Consider the following 16,669-nt stretch of genomic DNA (forward strand, 5'->3'; position numbering starts at 1 on the left):
AAAAAAGCTCCTCGTGTACACACTGACCTTGTGAAAGTGTCCTTGATCAGCTTGATTAAGAATGAACTGACTCTTTTAAAAAAATATCACAATTTGTTCATTTAGATCATTTAGTAATGTTGCTTGAATCTCTGCCTCTCTTCCACAGTGTTTCTTCCTGTTAAAAGGGAGTTTTTCCTTTGTCATGGTCTTCGGTGGGTGGCTGGAATTTCCGTAAGGCTCCTGAACTTACCTGGGATCCGGCCCTGGGCAGGGCCAACTCCTCCAGCTCCTGCACACCTGGAGCCTATTGCAGGCAATCAAGCCAGAGGGATTTAAGCCACACGTTGATGTTCATTCACTGCCAGTTCGTCATCAACCCATGTTGGTAACAGGCCTTATGATTCAAGTTCTCGCTGGGATTTATCTTACTAACAAGACTTTCTTGTACTGCAGTTGCTGGATTCACTTTGGCTCACGCTCTACCTCTGGACTGGATACCAAGCAACCATTTTGAAAATCGCTCTGTGCCTCACCTGCTGCCCTCCTGCCATCACACTGCATCTGAAGACCCCGGATCTCAGGTCAGCCTTGTCACACCACTCAGCTTCCTTGGATTCTCATCACCCCCCTCTCAACACTCTGTCCCCAACTGCAAGACATGCTTTAGCATGTCTGCGCGAGCAAAAGCTGAGTTTTCAGGTGCCTCAGTGTCCTTAAGGAATGTGTAGTGTGTTCTAGGGTTTCGCCTGCTATTCTTTATTTGACTCTGGCCTCTTATTTTCCTTTGGGAGAAGACAAATTAACGCACTTTGAATCAGTGTTGGTTAAGGGAGGGTTTTGCAAAACGCTGCTGCTAGGCTGTTGACAAAATCCTCCAAGTAGTCACATGTGAATTTAGAGTACATTTTAAGATCCTGGTCTTGACATTTAGAGCTCATCATTCTCAAACAAAAAAACCCAACGCCCACACCCACACACGAAAAATAAAACAACATTTTTGTCATTTGGTCGAATCCGGTTCCATATGTTCCAATTTATAATGTCGATAAGTTAGGATTTGTTAATAACTTTTGTGAGTTCTGGTTGCAATTACAGAAGTATAAGGTTTGTGCTCATGATCGGGAATAACAGGAAAATTCACTGACTTCTGTCAAATAAGCCTGTACTGCCGCTCGACCACTCATTCTTACATCTACGAGTACTCAGTGTCGCCTTATTTAGTGTTATCAGATAGTTTGCCCTATTTTATCAGATATTTACTTTCCATATTTCATAATTTTAAACTGATTACGAGCTGATGCAGAAAAAAGCCACCCCCTCTACCCTCCCACCCTCCCCCCTTGAATTCCTCCAGTGCTTGGCAGGACTTGTCTCCCGCTCCCTGCAGGTGCTATAGACTGGAACATTCCAGAAACGCTGAGTGAAGGGACCAATCACCGCTTGATTTGTGGTTTCTAGACCCTACACAACACAACAGTCCTCCCCCCCACCTCCTTCTTCCTTTCCCTCCTGCCCTCTCCTTTCTTCACCCAATCATTCCCCCCTCCACACCCAGTTTTCCTATCACTTTTTGCCCTCTCTGTTTCCATAAGTCAAGCAATCCATTACCAGTTGATTTGTGGTGTGAATAGTAGTTCCCCACAACCTTTGCCTTCTTTCTTTCTCTGAAAAAAGCTAAAGTGTGATTGATTACTAAAGTAGTGCTCTCCTGTTTAATCGTTATTTAGATGCATTTAGATTGTTCAGTTGATCAAAACAGTTATTATGATAATTGGTGGATAAATTTAGTCAATTTTAAATTAAAAATATGACGATTCTTCTGAGTTTTTGGCTCTTGCTCAAATAAAGGAAATATAACTTTTTGCTCTGAGAAATGGAAATGGCAATTTTTCACCGTTTTCTTATACTTTAGGATCAAGCAATTAATGGATTAATGAGACATCTGTTTGGGTTAACAGGAGTTATGGCTATATATCATAAGTTAAAGAAACTTCCACACTTTCTTCCCTGATAATTTATTCAGTTTGAAGGTTTTAAAAATGTGCCTTCAGGGCTTAAGCAAGAATTTTTTTGTCGAGTTCAATGTCAGGGTGAGGTCATACAGTATAATTCTCACTTTTCAAGGACCTGTTGTATAACCAGTGTGAATGACGTAAGAAAGAGGAAAGGGTGCAGATTATGACAGATTTTCCTCGTACAGTAAATTCCTAAATCAGCCTTATGTCGACAAATCATTATTAAGGGGAACCTGTTAAAAACTTTGCTGTATTTAAGACAGAAAACAAAGATGGTGGCATGCAGCCATACTGGGAAAATGTAGTGAAATGAAAGCTGTTGAATCTAATTAAAATGATTTAGGACTTTTCCTCAGGTTAAAATACTTCAGGGGTTGCATATGGGTTTTAGTTTATATGTACCACAAGTGGCAGTGGGAACGATTGAGACCGTAGTGTAGTTCCCCCATGGGAAGAAGGCTCGGGAAAGAGATTAGTCAAGTTTACCGGTCAGTCTATGTTCCTGTCCTCATCTACAGCCACAAGTTCTGGGTAGTGACCAAAAGAATGAGGCTGCGGAAGGAAGTGGCTTAAATTAGCTTAATTTGAAGGGTTGCTTCAAACAGGAACACAGGGTGAAGAACCTGCCCCCCCCCCCCAAAAAAAAAGATGGATGGATAAAGTGATGGAGGAAAACTAAGAGCTTCATCACCTCACTTTGTATATCTGAGCCTTTTATTGTCTTAATCCTGTCTTAATCAGACTAGTCTTGTCAGCCCTCTTCAAGCTAGCATTAGCTTTAAGATTGGCTTAGCAAAACCTTCTTACCTGAATGATTTAGCAGGTAAAAGAACCACAACTTTTTTTTCTTTCTTTCTTTTTTTTTTTTTTTTTTTTTTTAAAGGAGTGGAAGGAGTCTCCCAGCTTAAAGAGAAGTAAATACTTGATATATCTATTGCAAATAGATGCTTATAATACTCCAAGAATTCAGGATGTCTAAATAGAGGTGACATTGTTAGCATTTTAGCCGTAAGAAGCTTAAATTCTGATTAAAAAGAATTGGTAAAACATTTCTTTTTGTTATTATACAACTGCTGTCAGGCTGTTTAATCCTCTGGGGCCGACGGATGCACCAGCGAAAGAGAGTTTTCATATGTGAGACATTAGTGACGTTTAGCGTGTTTGGAGGCTGTAGTTAGTTTGTTGTGTAGTTATTGTTTTGTATTGTGTGGCAGTTATACTGCTGAATGTCATAGTTGCTCAAAAAACCCCCACCAAAGGTGGATTCCATTGTAAACACTGTTTCTACACTGTGTGTGTGGGGGGGCTTTTTCTCATTACTGCTAATGTTCTTTAATCGACTCATTATTTACCCACCGGAGTCCACAGTAATGCTCTTGTTGTGAGTAGTAATGGTGCAGGTTGCTGGTTTTGTTTAGGGTGATGTATCTGGCTGGCTGCTAATGTAAACTGAACCAAAACAAATGTGTGCACAGCTCTAATATCCTGTTTAACTTTACCTTTAGCAGGTTGGTGTTAACTGCTCGTTTAAAGAGGGAAAGCTCGGCTGAAGCAGTCCTGTTCGTCTTTCTTTTCATTTGAGCTGGCAAATTAACTTAAAGCAGTTTATCAAATCGCTAAAAGGAGGAATTATAAATGCAGACAGCATTTTCAGTCATTGCTTTCTTGTTATTTTGTAGCTTGTGAAGCGCTTTTATCACAGATGAAGAAAGCAACCCCTTAAAGCAACAAATGTTTGTTTGTGAAGCTGAAATAAGTTCTTTATTATAGGAACACAAACATTATGGTAGATGAAAGACAAATTTACACTGACCAGGAATTTTCAATTTTTATTATAAATTTTAGTGTCATATCTCTTAAATCTTCATATTTTTTAATTTATTGTGAAGATGCATGAAGTTCATCAATCAAAACAATTTTTTTTCCCTTCCAGAATCAAATGGGTTTTATTTTTGTGAAGTTTAAATGGTTAAAGTCAGGACAGGTCCCCCCTTCCTATCCCTTGTATACTCCTTGGTTACTGTAACTGCGGCGAGGTAAACCTGGCGACAGCCCCACTATGACAGGAACACTATCATTGGCACGTCAGATGTGTCACGCATTGTGTGCTATTACCGCCTCAGACTCAGGCTGTCCCTGTAATTACAAATACTTCCGCTCTTGTTTTTCCACCTCTTTGTCTCACACTCATCCTTCACTCCCTCCTTTGTGCCAGCCAGGTAATCCAGGCATCCAGGTAACCACCTCAGCCCCACCCGCTTCTACTCCCGCCTTCCTTCTTTTCCATTCCTTCCTATGAATGACACAGCTTTGGTGGACTGCCCCGACCTTTGTATTTCTTCTTTCTTTTTTTTTTTATTTCACCCGTTACGCTTCCCTGTCTCCCTTTCTCTTGGTTCCCTCTTTTGTTATGACTTCACTGGAGGCAGCTGCCAAAGTTAATGATGCCACTGCTTTGCTTTGAGGAAAACACCACCTGCAGGCAGGGAAGTGCCACAGCTTATTGCTGTATGTCAGTCAGACGCTTCAATGAAGGCAATAACTTGCAGATATAATACTCTAAAACTTGTTTTATGGAGCTGACTTCATGTCTGACCACAGTTCATGCTCTGTCATGTTGCCTGCAGAATAAATTGACTAGTGAACTCACTTTTAGAGATCATGCATTGCTTTCTTTCCCTTGACATGATTTGCTCTCACAGTTCCCTACATTTGTAACTCTGCTAAAACGCTATTTGTGCTTTTCTCTTTGAACTTGCTGCATAACAAACATTACTTCCATTTTTGTTTGATGTAGGCCAGGAAAACAAAAGTAAGTGGTTTAATTATAGGATAGATTAACAGTTTATTACCCAGGTCACATGCTTAACTCAAACACTGAAATTCCTGTAAAAATACAGTAATATACTGGCTTAATGAATACAGTTAATGCTACAACAGCTGATGCATTTGACAAAAACTGTACATGTCTGTGGCAGCAATTATAATAGAGAGAACCCCCAGCAATCCAACGATAACAAGCAGTTCCGACAGTGGGAAGGAAAAACTCACTGTTGCTCAAAGTTGCTAAATGTTGACTTTTTCTGTTCTGTGAATGTCACATTGCTCCAAAAATGCTTCAGGTGTGAATGTAGCTTAAGGAATAGGGACGGGAAACAGAACAGAGGCTTGAAATCCAATGAACTTAAGAGTAGAAATGTCAAAATAAAACAGGAAATGGCTACATGGAGCATCAACATTATGACAGCTACACTAGGCACACCTTAAAATCACAGCTTAAATCTGTCAGCCACTGCTTTACTGCAATCAAACAGTGAAATGTCTTGTAATTCTTACTTAACTGCATCTGTAATTTTTTTATGTATTTTTTTTTCTATTAAATGTCACATCAATTGGTACTCTGTGGGGTTTAAGGTCTTAGCGTGGTGGTGAAAAGAAGTGAAAGATGGGCTCACTCAGTAACCTTTGTCAACCAGCGTTGTTTTGTGAGCCACCATAAATTAGAAAGACTTCACAATTTGTCTCTTAGGCCTATCCAGAGGGGGAAATACCGCATGACTCAGGTGTAATTTACTGTGCTTTGTAGATGAAAATGAAGTTACCACCCACACCCAGATGTTGAACCCAATCAGCACTGTTCATCCTCTGTGCAGCAGCCTTTACTTTTTTGCAGCTAAGTGTGGTTTTCTTGAAATATGAGCTATATCAAGTAACCTGTCTTGTAAATTCTATCAGTTTATCAGTCTTCACTTACTGTCAGCCTTTAACGTTTTCTAGCAATGCATGAAAATTCAGAGACCTCATCATGGTTCAAGTTTTTTAATGAGCGTATCTTCTAGAATTGTTTACAAGCCAGTCGCTGCTGCGGTTGAAGTCCTTGGAGAGGATATTTTCAGGGACTGGGTCACTGCGTTCTCTGGCACGCGCCCAAAACCCCGACCTGCTGTTGGCAAGGACTCCGTCTACACTTGCAAACCCCGACCCAGTTTCTCATGTGCTCACTCATACCTGACTGCATGACTGTGAGGGAGTATAAGACAGCTCTTGGCAGGTGTAAAGCTGAATGTCGCATGAAACAAAGGACCTAGTTTCTGTTTCTAGTTCAAGGATCTCTACTTAACGTGGTAGTAGCTTTTGTTTCCTTCATTAATGGGCTCCACTGACTTTCTGCAGTGTCCAAAATCCATTATTTTTTCATATGTGTAGGAACATTTGAGCAGTGTATCTAAACAAGATTAAAAAGTATCAGTGAAAATAAGTGACAACATAAACAAAGTTATAGTGTATTATTGTGACAAAATGACTAATACAATACATGTTATTAGAGTAATAAATAGCCTTAAACCAAACCTAGTCCACCGGTGAAAATGATTGTTTTGCACAGCTGCTCCCCACGTGTCTTTCTTACCTAAAAACATCCGTTTATCCATTTAATGAAGATTTTCAGGACTTTCACACAAGTGGGCGCTGACTGGCACTGTTGGCTTCGGCTTCAACCCTGAGTTTTAAACTATTAGCTTTAACTGCACTTATTGTGGGGTGATGGGCCTCCGCTAGTCCTCTGGCTCAGTTCCCTGTTACCCACTATGGCCCCAAACAGCCACTAATGAGGGGAGTAAGGGGTCGGGGGGAGACAACAGCTGATAATTGTGATCATTTATGATCTCAATTTACATTTGAACATTTTAAAATATCCCTCGTCTGCGGTGCTGCGGTGGCCGTAAGCTTCCTAAAGCTGGAGCGTGTTTGTCAACACAGTGCAGTTGCCACTCATATTTATTTAGCCGCCTTGTTCCTAAAATAGTAACTCACTCGCTGGCCTAGCTTCATCTGCGTGTCCGTGTGTGTGTGCCAAGTGAAAGGGTGTGAGCGAGGAGTTCATTATTTCTGAGCGGTGAGTGAGAAAGTGAGTGGGCACATGTGACAGAGGGGACACAAAGACACTATTAACTCGTACAAGTTCTGTTTCTGCTATAAAGGTGTTGCACGTTGGTCTACAAATATGAAATAAATGGCTAAAAATCTGTCGGCCATGACTTCATCAAACAGTGAATTTGATTTAAATCAGTCATGATTGACTTTATTAAAGCAACAGTTTCTGACTCATGCTCTGTTTTTGTCCAAAATATAGCAAAGTCGACAAAAACTCACTTCGGTTAATAAGTTATGTCAATAATGTCAGTATAATCTTTTAATTATATAGGTTTACTTATGGTAGAATGCTGCATGTAATCATTTGTGTTTAGAAGTATGTAGTAGATGGTATATTGAAAGAATGTCTCATCCTGGGAGGTTTGTGCATTTCCAGGGTGTTCTGGCATTCAAACCCAGTGCTGGACTTCCAGGCCAGCAGGTTTAGGGAAGTCATTTGTGGACACACACACACACAGACACACAGAGATGTATAAATAAAGACCAGGGCAGAGGCACGGCGCGAGTCTCAGAGCCCGCACTTCTGTGCGAGTGCTGTGGCTGCCCGTGCTTGCAAGTAACTAACTGCAGTGTTTGTTTCTCCTCTCTGATTCTCAACTGAAGAAGTTTTTGTTTTGTTGTTTTGTTTTTTTTAGAATAAATCTCCTGACAAGTTAGTCACATTTTAGGCCCAAACATTTGTAACTCGCTCTACCTCCTGAGGCGCAGCGGGTAGAGCGTGTCGTCCAAGTACCGGTCCATTTACTCAACTTTAACACTGTAAATATATCTGATAAAACCACCTGCGCTAACATCCTCTGTGGTTATATTCTGTGAGCCAACAGTAACGTGCTGCACAGCATGCTGTGTGTATGTATAGTTCAAACAGCAACAACATGTAGTAATTTGCTTCAGCATATTTCCATGAACGTATGATTGATATTTGTTGATTTGGACAGTTTACAAAGCTTTATCTACTCCCTATATATTTGCATTACTACCATGATCAAAGATTATAGCGGGGAAGGAAGATAACATCACTTCCACACAGTAGCACACCATACATGCTTCATCTATTAGTTAACACACTTTCTGCCTTCCATGATCTCATCGACTCTCCAAGCAGAGCCTGTTTTAAATCTTTCCAGCCAAATTAGCTGTTTGACATCGCTTAAAGGTTTATGACTTGCAGCCTGCCGTTTGAACATAAAGGTCTTGAAGTGATATTGAGGTCGACACACCAGTTCGATAAGCCATACCTGAACCTGTAGGTGCAAACACACTTAAAAGAAATGGTGCCTTTCTTTGTTTCCGTAGGGCAGAAGATGAAGTGATACAAAATTTGACTGACATAAGTCTTCTGATAATTTTACAGGCCTGTAGCAGCATGAGTGTGAGGAGTGAGGTTAGCATGGGGAAAAAAAGCCTGTAGGGACCCAGATTTTACAGCCGGGCTCGAAAAAACCTTATCGAGTGTAAATTTCACTCCTTTTGTATGCTTGCGGTGAACTGGAGGTTTGCAGATTCCTGTTTCCGTTCACGTCTTTGTCTTCATATTTGTCTTATTCACGACAGGAGCTCCTTCAAACAGTGGCACCAATAATGTACATAGAGTAACCTTCCAGCCGGTGCAAGTGGAATGACGAGGTATTTGAAATATTTTGTACACAGTATAAGCTTATTAGCTGTGTACTTCCAAACAACCTCTCCCTAAAGAAAAAGCTCCTCGTGTACACACTGACCTTGTGAAAGTGTCCTTGCTCAGCTTGGTTAAGAATGAACTGACTCTTTAAAAAAAAAATGTCAACAATTTGTTCATTAGTAATGTTGCTTGAATCTCTGGCTCTCTTCCACAGTGTTTCTTCCTGTTAAAAGGGAGTTCTTCCTTCCCACTGTTGCTTTTTCAATGAGGGTTATTATAATAGTTTTATAGACCATGCAGTGCATCGATTAATTATTGCAGCTCTTGTCTTTTTGAAATTATGACAAGCACATATTTTCCTTAAAGTGTGATTGATTCCTTAAGTAGTGCTCTCCTGTTTAATGCTTATTTAGATGCTACGTCCAGATGAACAGAATCAACCTTTGGAGATTTACTTACCTGGATGATTGAGAATGCATCAAGACGTTGTAACCAACGCTATTTAAAAAGTCACAGCTTTTACTTTGAAGGTGAATGGTCTCCGTTTCTGGTTTGTGCCTCACTTTTCCACAAGTTGAACAGTTTCACTACTGCATGCAATCGAGATCCAATATTTTTATCTTTTAGTTTTTTTAGATTGTGTCCTATCAATTAAAGTTAAATCCTTGACCCTGACTTTTTGAAAGAAGCGAGTGGAAGGCAAAGGTAAAGACCTTCCATTCTGAAATCATATAATATGAACATCATTACTAAGCACCTTAAACTGTCTCCACCCATGTATTCAGGTTATAACAGTACCTACACCTTGCACCCTGCAGCTAAGTCAGTTAGTCACCAGTGATGTTTAACTAACTAAAGCTGCTGGCGTTGGTTAGCCAGAAGGATAAAAGTGAAATCCAAAGTGACTGAAGTATTCATGTGTTGTTGCTGCAGGCTCTCCAGGTGTTTGTTTGGGGGTCAGCGAGTTGGATTTCCCCCCTTTTGATGCACTTGTCTTACTTCTCCCTCGTCACATTGCCCCCTGTGGACAAAATAGGAATTTATACTGTCAGCTGGTCATTTTGGTAAACAGTGAAGCTGGCAGAGATTCAGTGTTTTGCCTGATAACGTTCAACACAAACCCCTTTTTCCTTTCTGGTGCTCACACGAATGATGAAGGATGATGGATGATGAATCTGAGTGTATTTTTTTCCTAATGTAGCCTTTGTGGTTCAGTGTGTCTGACTGCACAGTAGCCAGACTGCGGTGACTGTGAAATGCCTGCTTTCATTCATGTGGATAAAAGTGTTTGCACAGGCAGTCATCTTCAATCAGCAAAAGCCAGACTACATGAGAAGTATACACAGCTGATGGACGAACTGGCTGAATGAGTCAGCAGAGGGAATTTTTGTCTGCGGGCTTCGCCGTCTCGTGCATCCCAAATTTCAACTGATTAAATAGTTTCAAAGGCAAAGAAAGAATCCTTAATGATAGCTTGGGACGTGCCTGGTGGGATAGGTGGACTTCAGTCACAACTAAAAGTTAATCAGGCTTGTGGTTGCCTTTGTTTTGCCAACAAGACTTGACTCACTCAAGAATGAAATAAAGTGAGATCAGAAGAAACTAGAAAAATTTGCATTTCCTGCGAAAATGCAGTGTGGATGCTGTAACGCTGAAGCTGTCTGCTAAAATTAGCTGAAAAAGCTGAAAAATAGCAAAAAATTGTAATAACTTTGCAGAAGCATAAGAACTTAGCAAAAATGTAAATACTTAGCAGAACTACAATAATGTAAAGAAAACATAATACTTGGCAGAAATAAAATAACTTAGCAGAAACATGATAACTTCTCAGAAATACAGGAATTTAGCAAACATGGTACAAGATTAGAGATACTTTATTTAACCAAAAATACCTAAACATTGCAGAAATACTGTGATTTAGGACAAATACTACAACATAGCAGAAATGCTGTGATTCAGCAAATATACTATGCTATGGCACAAAAAGAATGAATTTGCTCAAATACTATGATTTAGCAATAATACTAAGATTTGGCAGAAATACTATGTTTTAGTAGTAATACTATGATTTGGTAGAAATACTATAATTACGCAGAAATATTATATTTACCTCAGATTCTATAAAGTAGTAGAAATAGTATGATTTAGCACAAATACTGTATTTAGCACAAATACCGAAAAGTAGCAGAACTATAATTTAGCAGAATAGTAATAACTTACACAACCAGTCTAATTATATTCAAGCTAAATCCTACAATAAGTTGCTGCCAAAAAAGGGTTGGGTTCTCTCTCGCACGCACGCACGCGCACACACACACATACACACACACACACACAAAGAGAGAGAGATTAGTGTAAGTATAGATCCATGTTCATTACATGAATACACACCCTGAAATGAGTCCATGCAGCGATACATACCTGCTAGCTGTCATGCTTTTGGATTACACACTCATAAAAACACACTGATGAGAAATGAGGGCCTGAATTACAACCAGCCGTCTATTCACACCTCCCTGACATGAAGGGGGGGTAGAAGTCACATATCTCTCCAAACTTCCGCTGCTAAAAATAGGTCCATTTGTCAGCGTTTTATATATAGTGGGAGAATACAGTGAGGTGATTTTACTGCAGTCATATCAATCCGCTAAATCTAAAGCTGAATCTACAAGAAGGTTATCATCATATAATTCCAAAAATCAATGTCAGATTTGCAGAAGTAAATGAAATTGTAAATGAACTAATGTTTATTAAACATAAAATACATGCTGTTAAAAACTCCCAGTTGTTTTAATCTTTGGGCTGAAGGAGGGACAATACTCGGTGTATATATGCTCAATCAACAATATTTTATTTTCATACAATTCAACACTTATGAGCATATGAACCATCATGATGGGGAGAGATGCTTGAAGAGGGTCACAGCATGTCTCAAAATGGTGACGGGTTACTCAGCCTTTTATAGCTCCTAGTGGCCCCCACCTAGTCGTGAAAGCCTAAACATTCACATGTTTTCTCTTACGGCGCCTAAGCTATGACCTCGGCTCCCTGTCTTCATGCTCTAAGGAAGGTGGGGGTATGGAATGTGGTCTGTCTTCTCCTAACTGCAGACATAAGGTCTCCTGCACACAACCTTCTCTTCATGATTCAGCAGTAAAACATGTCAAGAAACAGTGTAACACATTCACAGCAGATCAGGGATACAGAGTGGTGCACACTTATCTAATGAACTACGTAATGATTATATTCTTCTAACCCAAATGCATGATGGAAACTTGACTACTCACACAGCACACAGTCTAAACTAAAAGATAATATATGTCCTACAGTTGTTAACATAAATCAGCTATCTTGACTACAGGCATAAAGTAACATATGTTTCTACTAATAACCTCATAATTCCCCCTTTGATCTCTCCCTACTGGAGAGATCACTTACACCAGGCACTCCATCGTTACAAGGTCCAGTTCTTCTTGGTCCTGAGGCCCTCTGTCCCCCTTTAACGGGTTGACCATATGTAGGATGACCTCTGTGTTTAGCAGTTCAGATGCAAGAAAAACTGTGATTACAACAACAAAGTACAGATGACACTCCCATCACTCCCCAATTCTCCCACAGCTTTATTTTGGTGCTCCAGTTTTCCACCCCCATTTTGGTGCCACCTTATACCCTTCAAATGTACTTAGACTAGAACCTCTGTCTAAGGAGTTTTTAACCTTTATTTTAATGCTGCAGCTACCAGTATCTTCCAGTTGGGTGATTCTCAGCTTCTTTCTTCGACCTCTGGGGTTAGACCACCCTTTAGTCGTTGCACAGATCAGGGGATTATTCTGCCCCGATTTCAAACAAAGATCTGTGTATTTTGGGGTCACAGCCGTGTCCCCCTTTTTACCAAGAGCCTCTCGAACCTCGTTGGTCTGGTGTTCCCCTTCATGGTTATTGCTGTGTTTATGGGATCCATCTTCTCGAGGAGCCCAAACGCCATGACACTTGACCCCAGTTGCTGTCTCGGCAGTCCCTCGGTCTGTCTCCACTGTGAAGGGTCCCCATATCTCCGTGTCCTCATCTGGTGTCTGTTCCTCTCTCTGTAAGAGACAGAAAACCAAAACACCTCTCTCCCTAGCCTTGATAATCTAATGTTGTTATCCATTGTTCTTCCGATGACGCAGAAACAAATTAACCCTTTTTATTCTAACTTTATAAGCTTAAGTTTTACCATACCTAAATTATTAAACACACAAAGTCATAAAATGTTCATAAAACCCATTGTTTGATGTTAAAACTCAACTTCCACTCCCCCCTTTTTGACACACTCCCATGTGTCAATTCATCGGAGCTAGAAATTAAAAAAGTTAGCGACATCATATCTCAGGAAGTATCAGAAATTCTTCTCTCGCGTATTGCTGCTCCAGCCTTGTCATCCTGTGTTGGGGAATACAATCAATTTAATTATCACGTTAGATCTGTTAAACTCCTGGCTCCGCCCCGAGCCTGCATCCGCAGAACTCCCTAGAAACAAAACCTGTGTGTTAGTATGAACTACATATTTGAAAACTCCCTTTGTACCCACTGTTTTTAAATCTGTTCATTAGAATCTTTAAACATGAAGTGAACTGTGTCCACAACAAGTCAACAAAGCTGTAAATGTGGCCAATTATCAATCAATTAACATTCAATAACAAAATGATTATTTTATGCATGCTTTAGTCAACCACTCACCCTGAGGATCTTTAATCCCAGAAAGTTCCCTTCTCCACATGTAATAAAGTCTGTCATCCTTCCATGCCCTGGTACCTGATCCATCCAGAGCTGTAACATTTTAAAATGTACATACAACAAGCCAAACCACACCTTGGTCACACCAACCCTTTTCCCATCCGAGGATGTCCAACTCCATCCTAGTGGTTTGCCAAATTATGATTATTCAGAACTCCTTTCTGTCTCTAAGTTTTGGAAACGTTTATGCTTGTTGTCAAACTTTTAATTAACCTCCTTTCGTGGTAAAAAACTGTTGGTGTGGTCAAGTGGGAGCTATAGGAAACAAAAGCTCAGGACAGAACAGTTATCAGTCATGTACTTTCTACAAAATTTGCATGTTTTATTTCATATCTATTCTCTGAGTTGAATGGTACATCTTAATTTGAATTTAATTTTGAATGTAGCAAGACATTCATAAATATCGTTAAACTTTTGGTTATTTTCCTCTCTAAACTTTAATTAACTTTCTACAGTGGCCTATTATGGTTAATAGTAACATATTCCAGTCATGAGTGATATCAAAAGTTTTCCCCACTGTAGCATTTGGCATTCCCAATAATATAACATGATACCTCAATGAAAACACAGGTAACAAAGCACAGTTGTCTTAATGCAAACATCAGTAACTCAGAATTAGCAATCAAAGGGTTAAATCTGCAGTTCCACACTCTCATGTGAAGCTACCGTCTCCTCCTCCAGTCTCTCTTATCCTCCTGCTCCTGCAAAAACAAAACAAAGCGAAACATCCACCCCCTCTTGCCGGCTGGGTGAATTTTTTTGTCAGCATTTACTAATCCTAAAGTTGGTGCAGTCTTTGTCTCAGTATCAAGTCAGTCCATCACAGTCCAGTCACATGCATTCATTCACACACATTCATACCAGATGTTGCTGATAATGGAGTCTCACGCGTGACCTATTCGAGCATCCATCACCAGCAAGATGACGTCATCATTTTAAAGGAAACTATTCCTTGTTTTTTAACTGGATTGATTCGCTGCAATCCTTTTAGACTCAGGACTTCTCATATTATCAATGTCCCATATTAGTGAATTTCTCCAAAGCCCATTATAATCATGGAGAAACACACTTTGCAACTGTTTACAGTAATAATATTTTATAGCGCTTTAAATTTCAATCTTTCAGGCCTGGATTAAAGAGCCGATTGTTAAATCATGAACTCACAAAATGTCAAAATATCACCACCGGTGGATCACACCTCTCAGATGTTCTTATCTCAGTGCACTGTAACGAAAACGAAGACAAACATAACCAACAAAATACTACTAAAGTAACACATACTAGGGCCCATTGCAGACATGTCCAAGCATAAAACTATCCCTCTCTCGCTTAGAGAAAGAACTCAAGCCAAAATTCACTGATAAAATCAAGCTAGTGCTAAGCAAAACCAAAAAATCAACCAGAAATTCACAGGAAAGTTTTACTTCCTGCCGGGACAATATTGTGTAGGAATGAGAACCTCAGGTACCATAGCACCTTTTGTTCCTCCTTAAATTAAATCTCAATCACAGAAAATGCCGTACTTCGACCTAAAACTTACACTATTAATTCATCACTTTCACTCTGTGCCACTGTTCCTCACCAGGCTGTGTGAAGCACAGCAAAGAATTCAGTCAAGGCCTTGAGCCATAAACAGACATCACGCACAGACATTGTTTTCATAACCAAACCGTTTTAGACCTTATTCCTTAAATCTATATAAATGCTCTGTGGGTGACATAAAACACATTTTAAGTAATCAATGGCTTCTTATAAAAATTATATATTGGGATGTTTGTGTGCAGCATTTTGCATATCAGCATAAGCATTTGTTAGCAAAGCATTCTTCATTGCATCAGCGTGTGTGTGTGTCACTCTTCATGGCACAAGCGTGTGCATGTGTATGTGTATGTGTGTGGATCACTTCTTAGTGAATTGAATCAGCATTTCGATTTGTGTGTGTGTGTCATTTTTCACTCAATCACCGAGTGCACATCTGTTCATGTGTGTATTTCTCTTCATTCTGAGTTAATGTATGTAAATGTGTGTTTGTGTGTGTGTGTGTGTGTGTGTTCATCACTTTCCTGTTCTGATGTCTTGGGTAAACCATGGCCTGAAGCGTGCCCTGGGGTCCTGCCCTCCTCCTTTTCAGTCTGTTTGCGACCATTGCTGCTGCTGCTGTTCAAAGTTCAGTCTGTCCTGGTTCTGACCCCAATTGGGGCAGTCCGTTCTCCAATGTCCATGCTCACCGTAGATGAAACCTGCATCTTCTTCTTCTGTGTTTTTTGTCCATTCTGAGGTGCCTTTTGACCTCAGTTGGTCCTTCGGTCTCGGTCACACCCTTTTTGCTGCCGTGTTGGTCCATCACTGTCCTGCACAGTGTTAATGCAGAGTTATCAAGGTCAGCATTCTTTTGTTCTGCCTTACTTTTCATTCGGGCTTGGCGGGCGTCTCGTCACAGCTCTGTCCGCTGAAGCTGTCGGAGAATTTTTCCCCCGTGTAGTGAAACGGGCCTTAGGTTTAGTGCTCTCCTTCTCTGCTGCATGAGATCCTGCAGCACTGTTGACATTTTTCAGGTTGTTGTTGTGGGTCCAGCTGTTGCAGCATTTGGTCAGGGTCACGTAGAGAGGAGAGCAGGAGTCCAGGTCAGCCTCGGCTTCTAGGGCCGGCAAAGCAGCCTGTAATTAAACATAAAGAGAAAAAAACAAAAACAAAAAAACAAAAAACAAAACAAAAACAAACAGAAGTGTACGAACAGGAAAATGATGTTGTGTTGGCTGTGTTACAAAGAGAGGGGAGAAACACCGGGCCAGGCCCTGTGTCAGCCTTCTCTCCCCCCTTTTTTTTCTCTTTCTTACGATATAATCAACTCATAACCCACCAAGTTGACGGGACAACATGCACATGTTCAAATTTTTAAATTCACAAAAGAGAATTTTCTTTCCGTCAGTAATCACTTGTGTTGTTCAATCAGCAAAAAACATCTCACAATTTGACTCTTGACCACTAAATTTGTTGTTTAATCACTGGTTGGTCATACCAGTCTCTTTAATTTTATTTTTTCTTTGAAGTTAAATTGTTGTCCTGCAACCCAGAGGGTATATTTGTTAGTAACGGATAAACTTCATCATTAAAAAAACAACAGGTGTATGTTATTTTTTGCTGCTTTAACCTTGCTGGAAAATCTTCACATGTTCATGAGTGTAAGCTGTTTCTTCATTGCATGTGTGCATTTGTAGGCAGGTTAATTTTAACTCTTTCTCAAACTAGGCGTTACCTTAAAAGGAGCCTTTCTCTCACATTTCTCTGCTTGTGTGTGTTGTTGTTTCACCTTTTGTTGTGATGCTCCGGACGCTTTCCCAAC

The sequence above is a fragment of the Pelmatolapia mariae genome, linkage group LG3_W (genome assembly GCF_036321145.2).
Source record: "Pelmatolapia mariae isolate MD_Pm_ZW linkage group LG3_W, Pm_UMD_F_2, whole genome shotgun sequence".
Taxonomy (NCBI): Eukaryota; Metazoa; Chordata; class Actinopteri; order Cichliformes; family Cichlidae; genus Pelmatolapia; species Pelmatolapia mariae.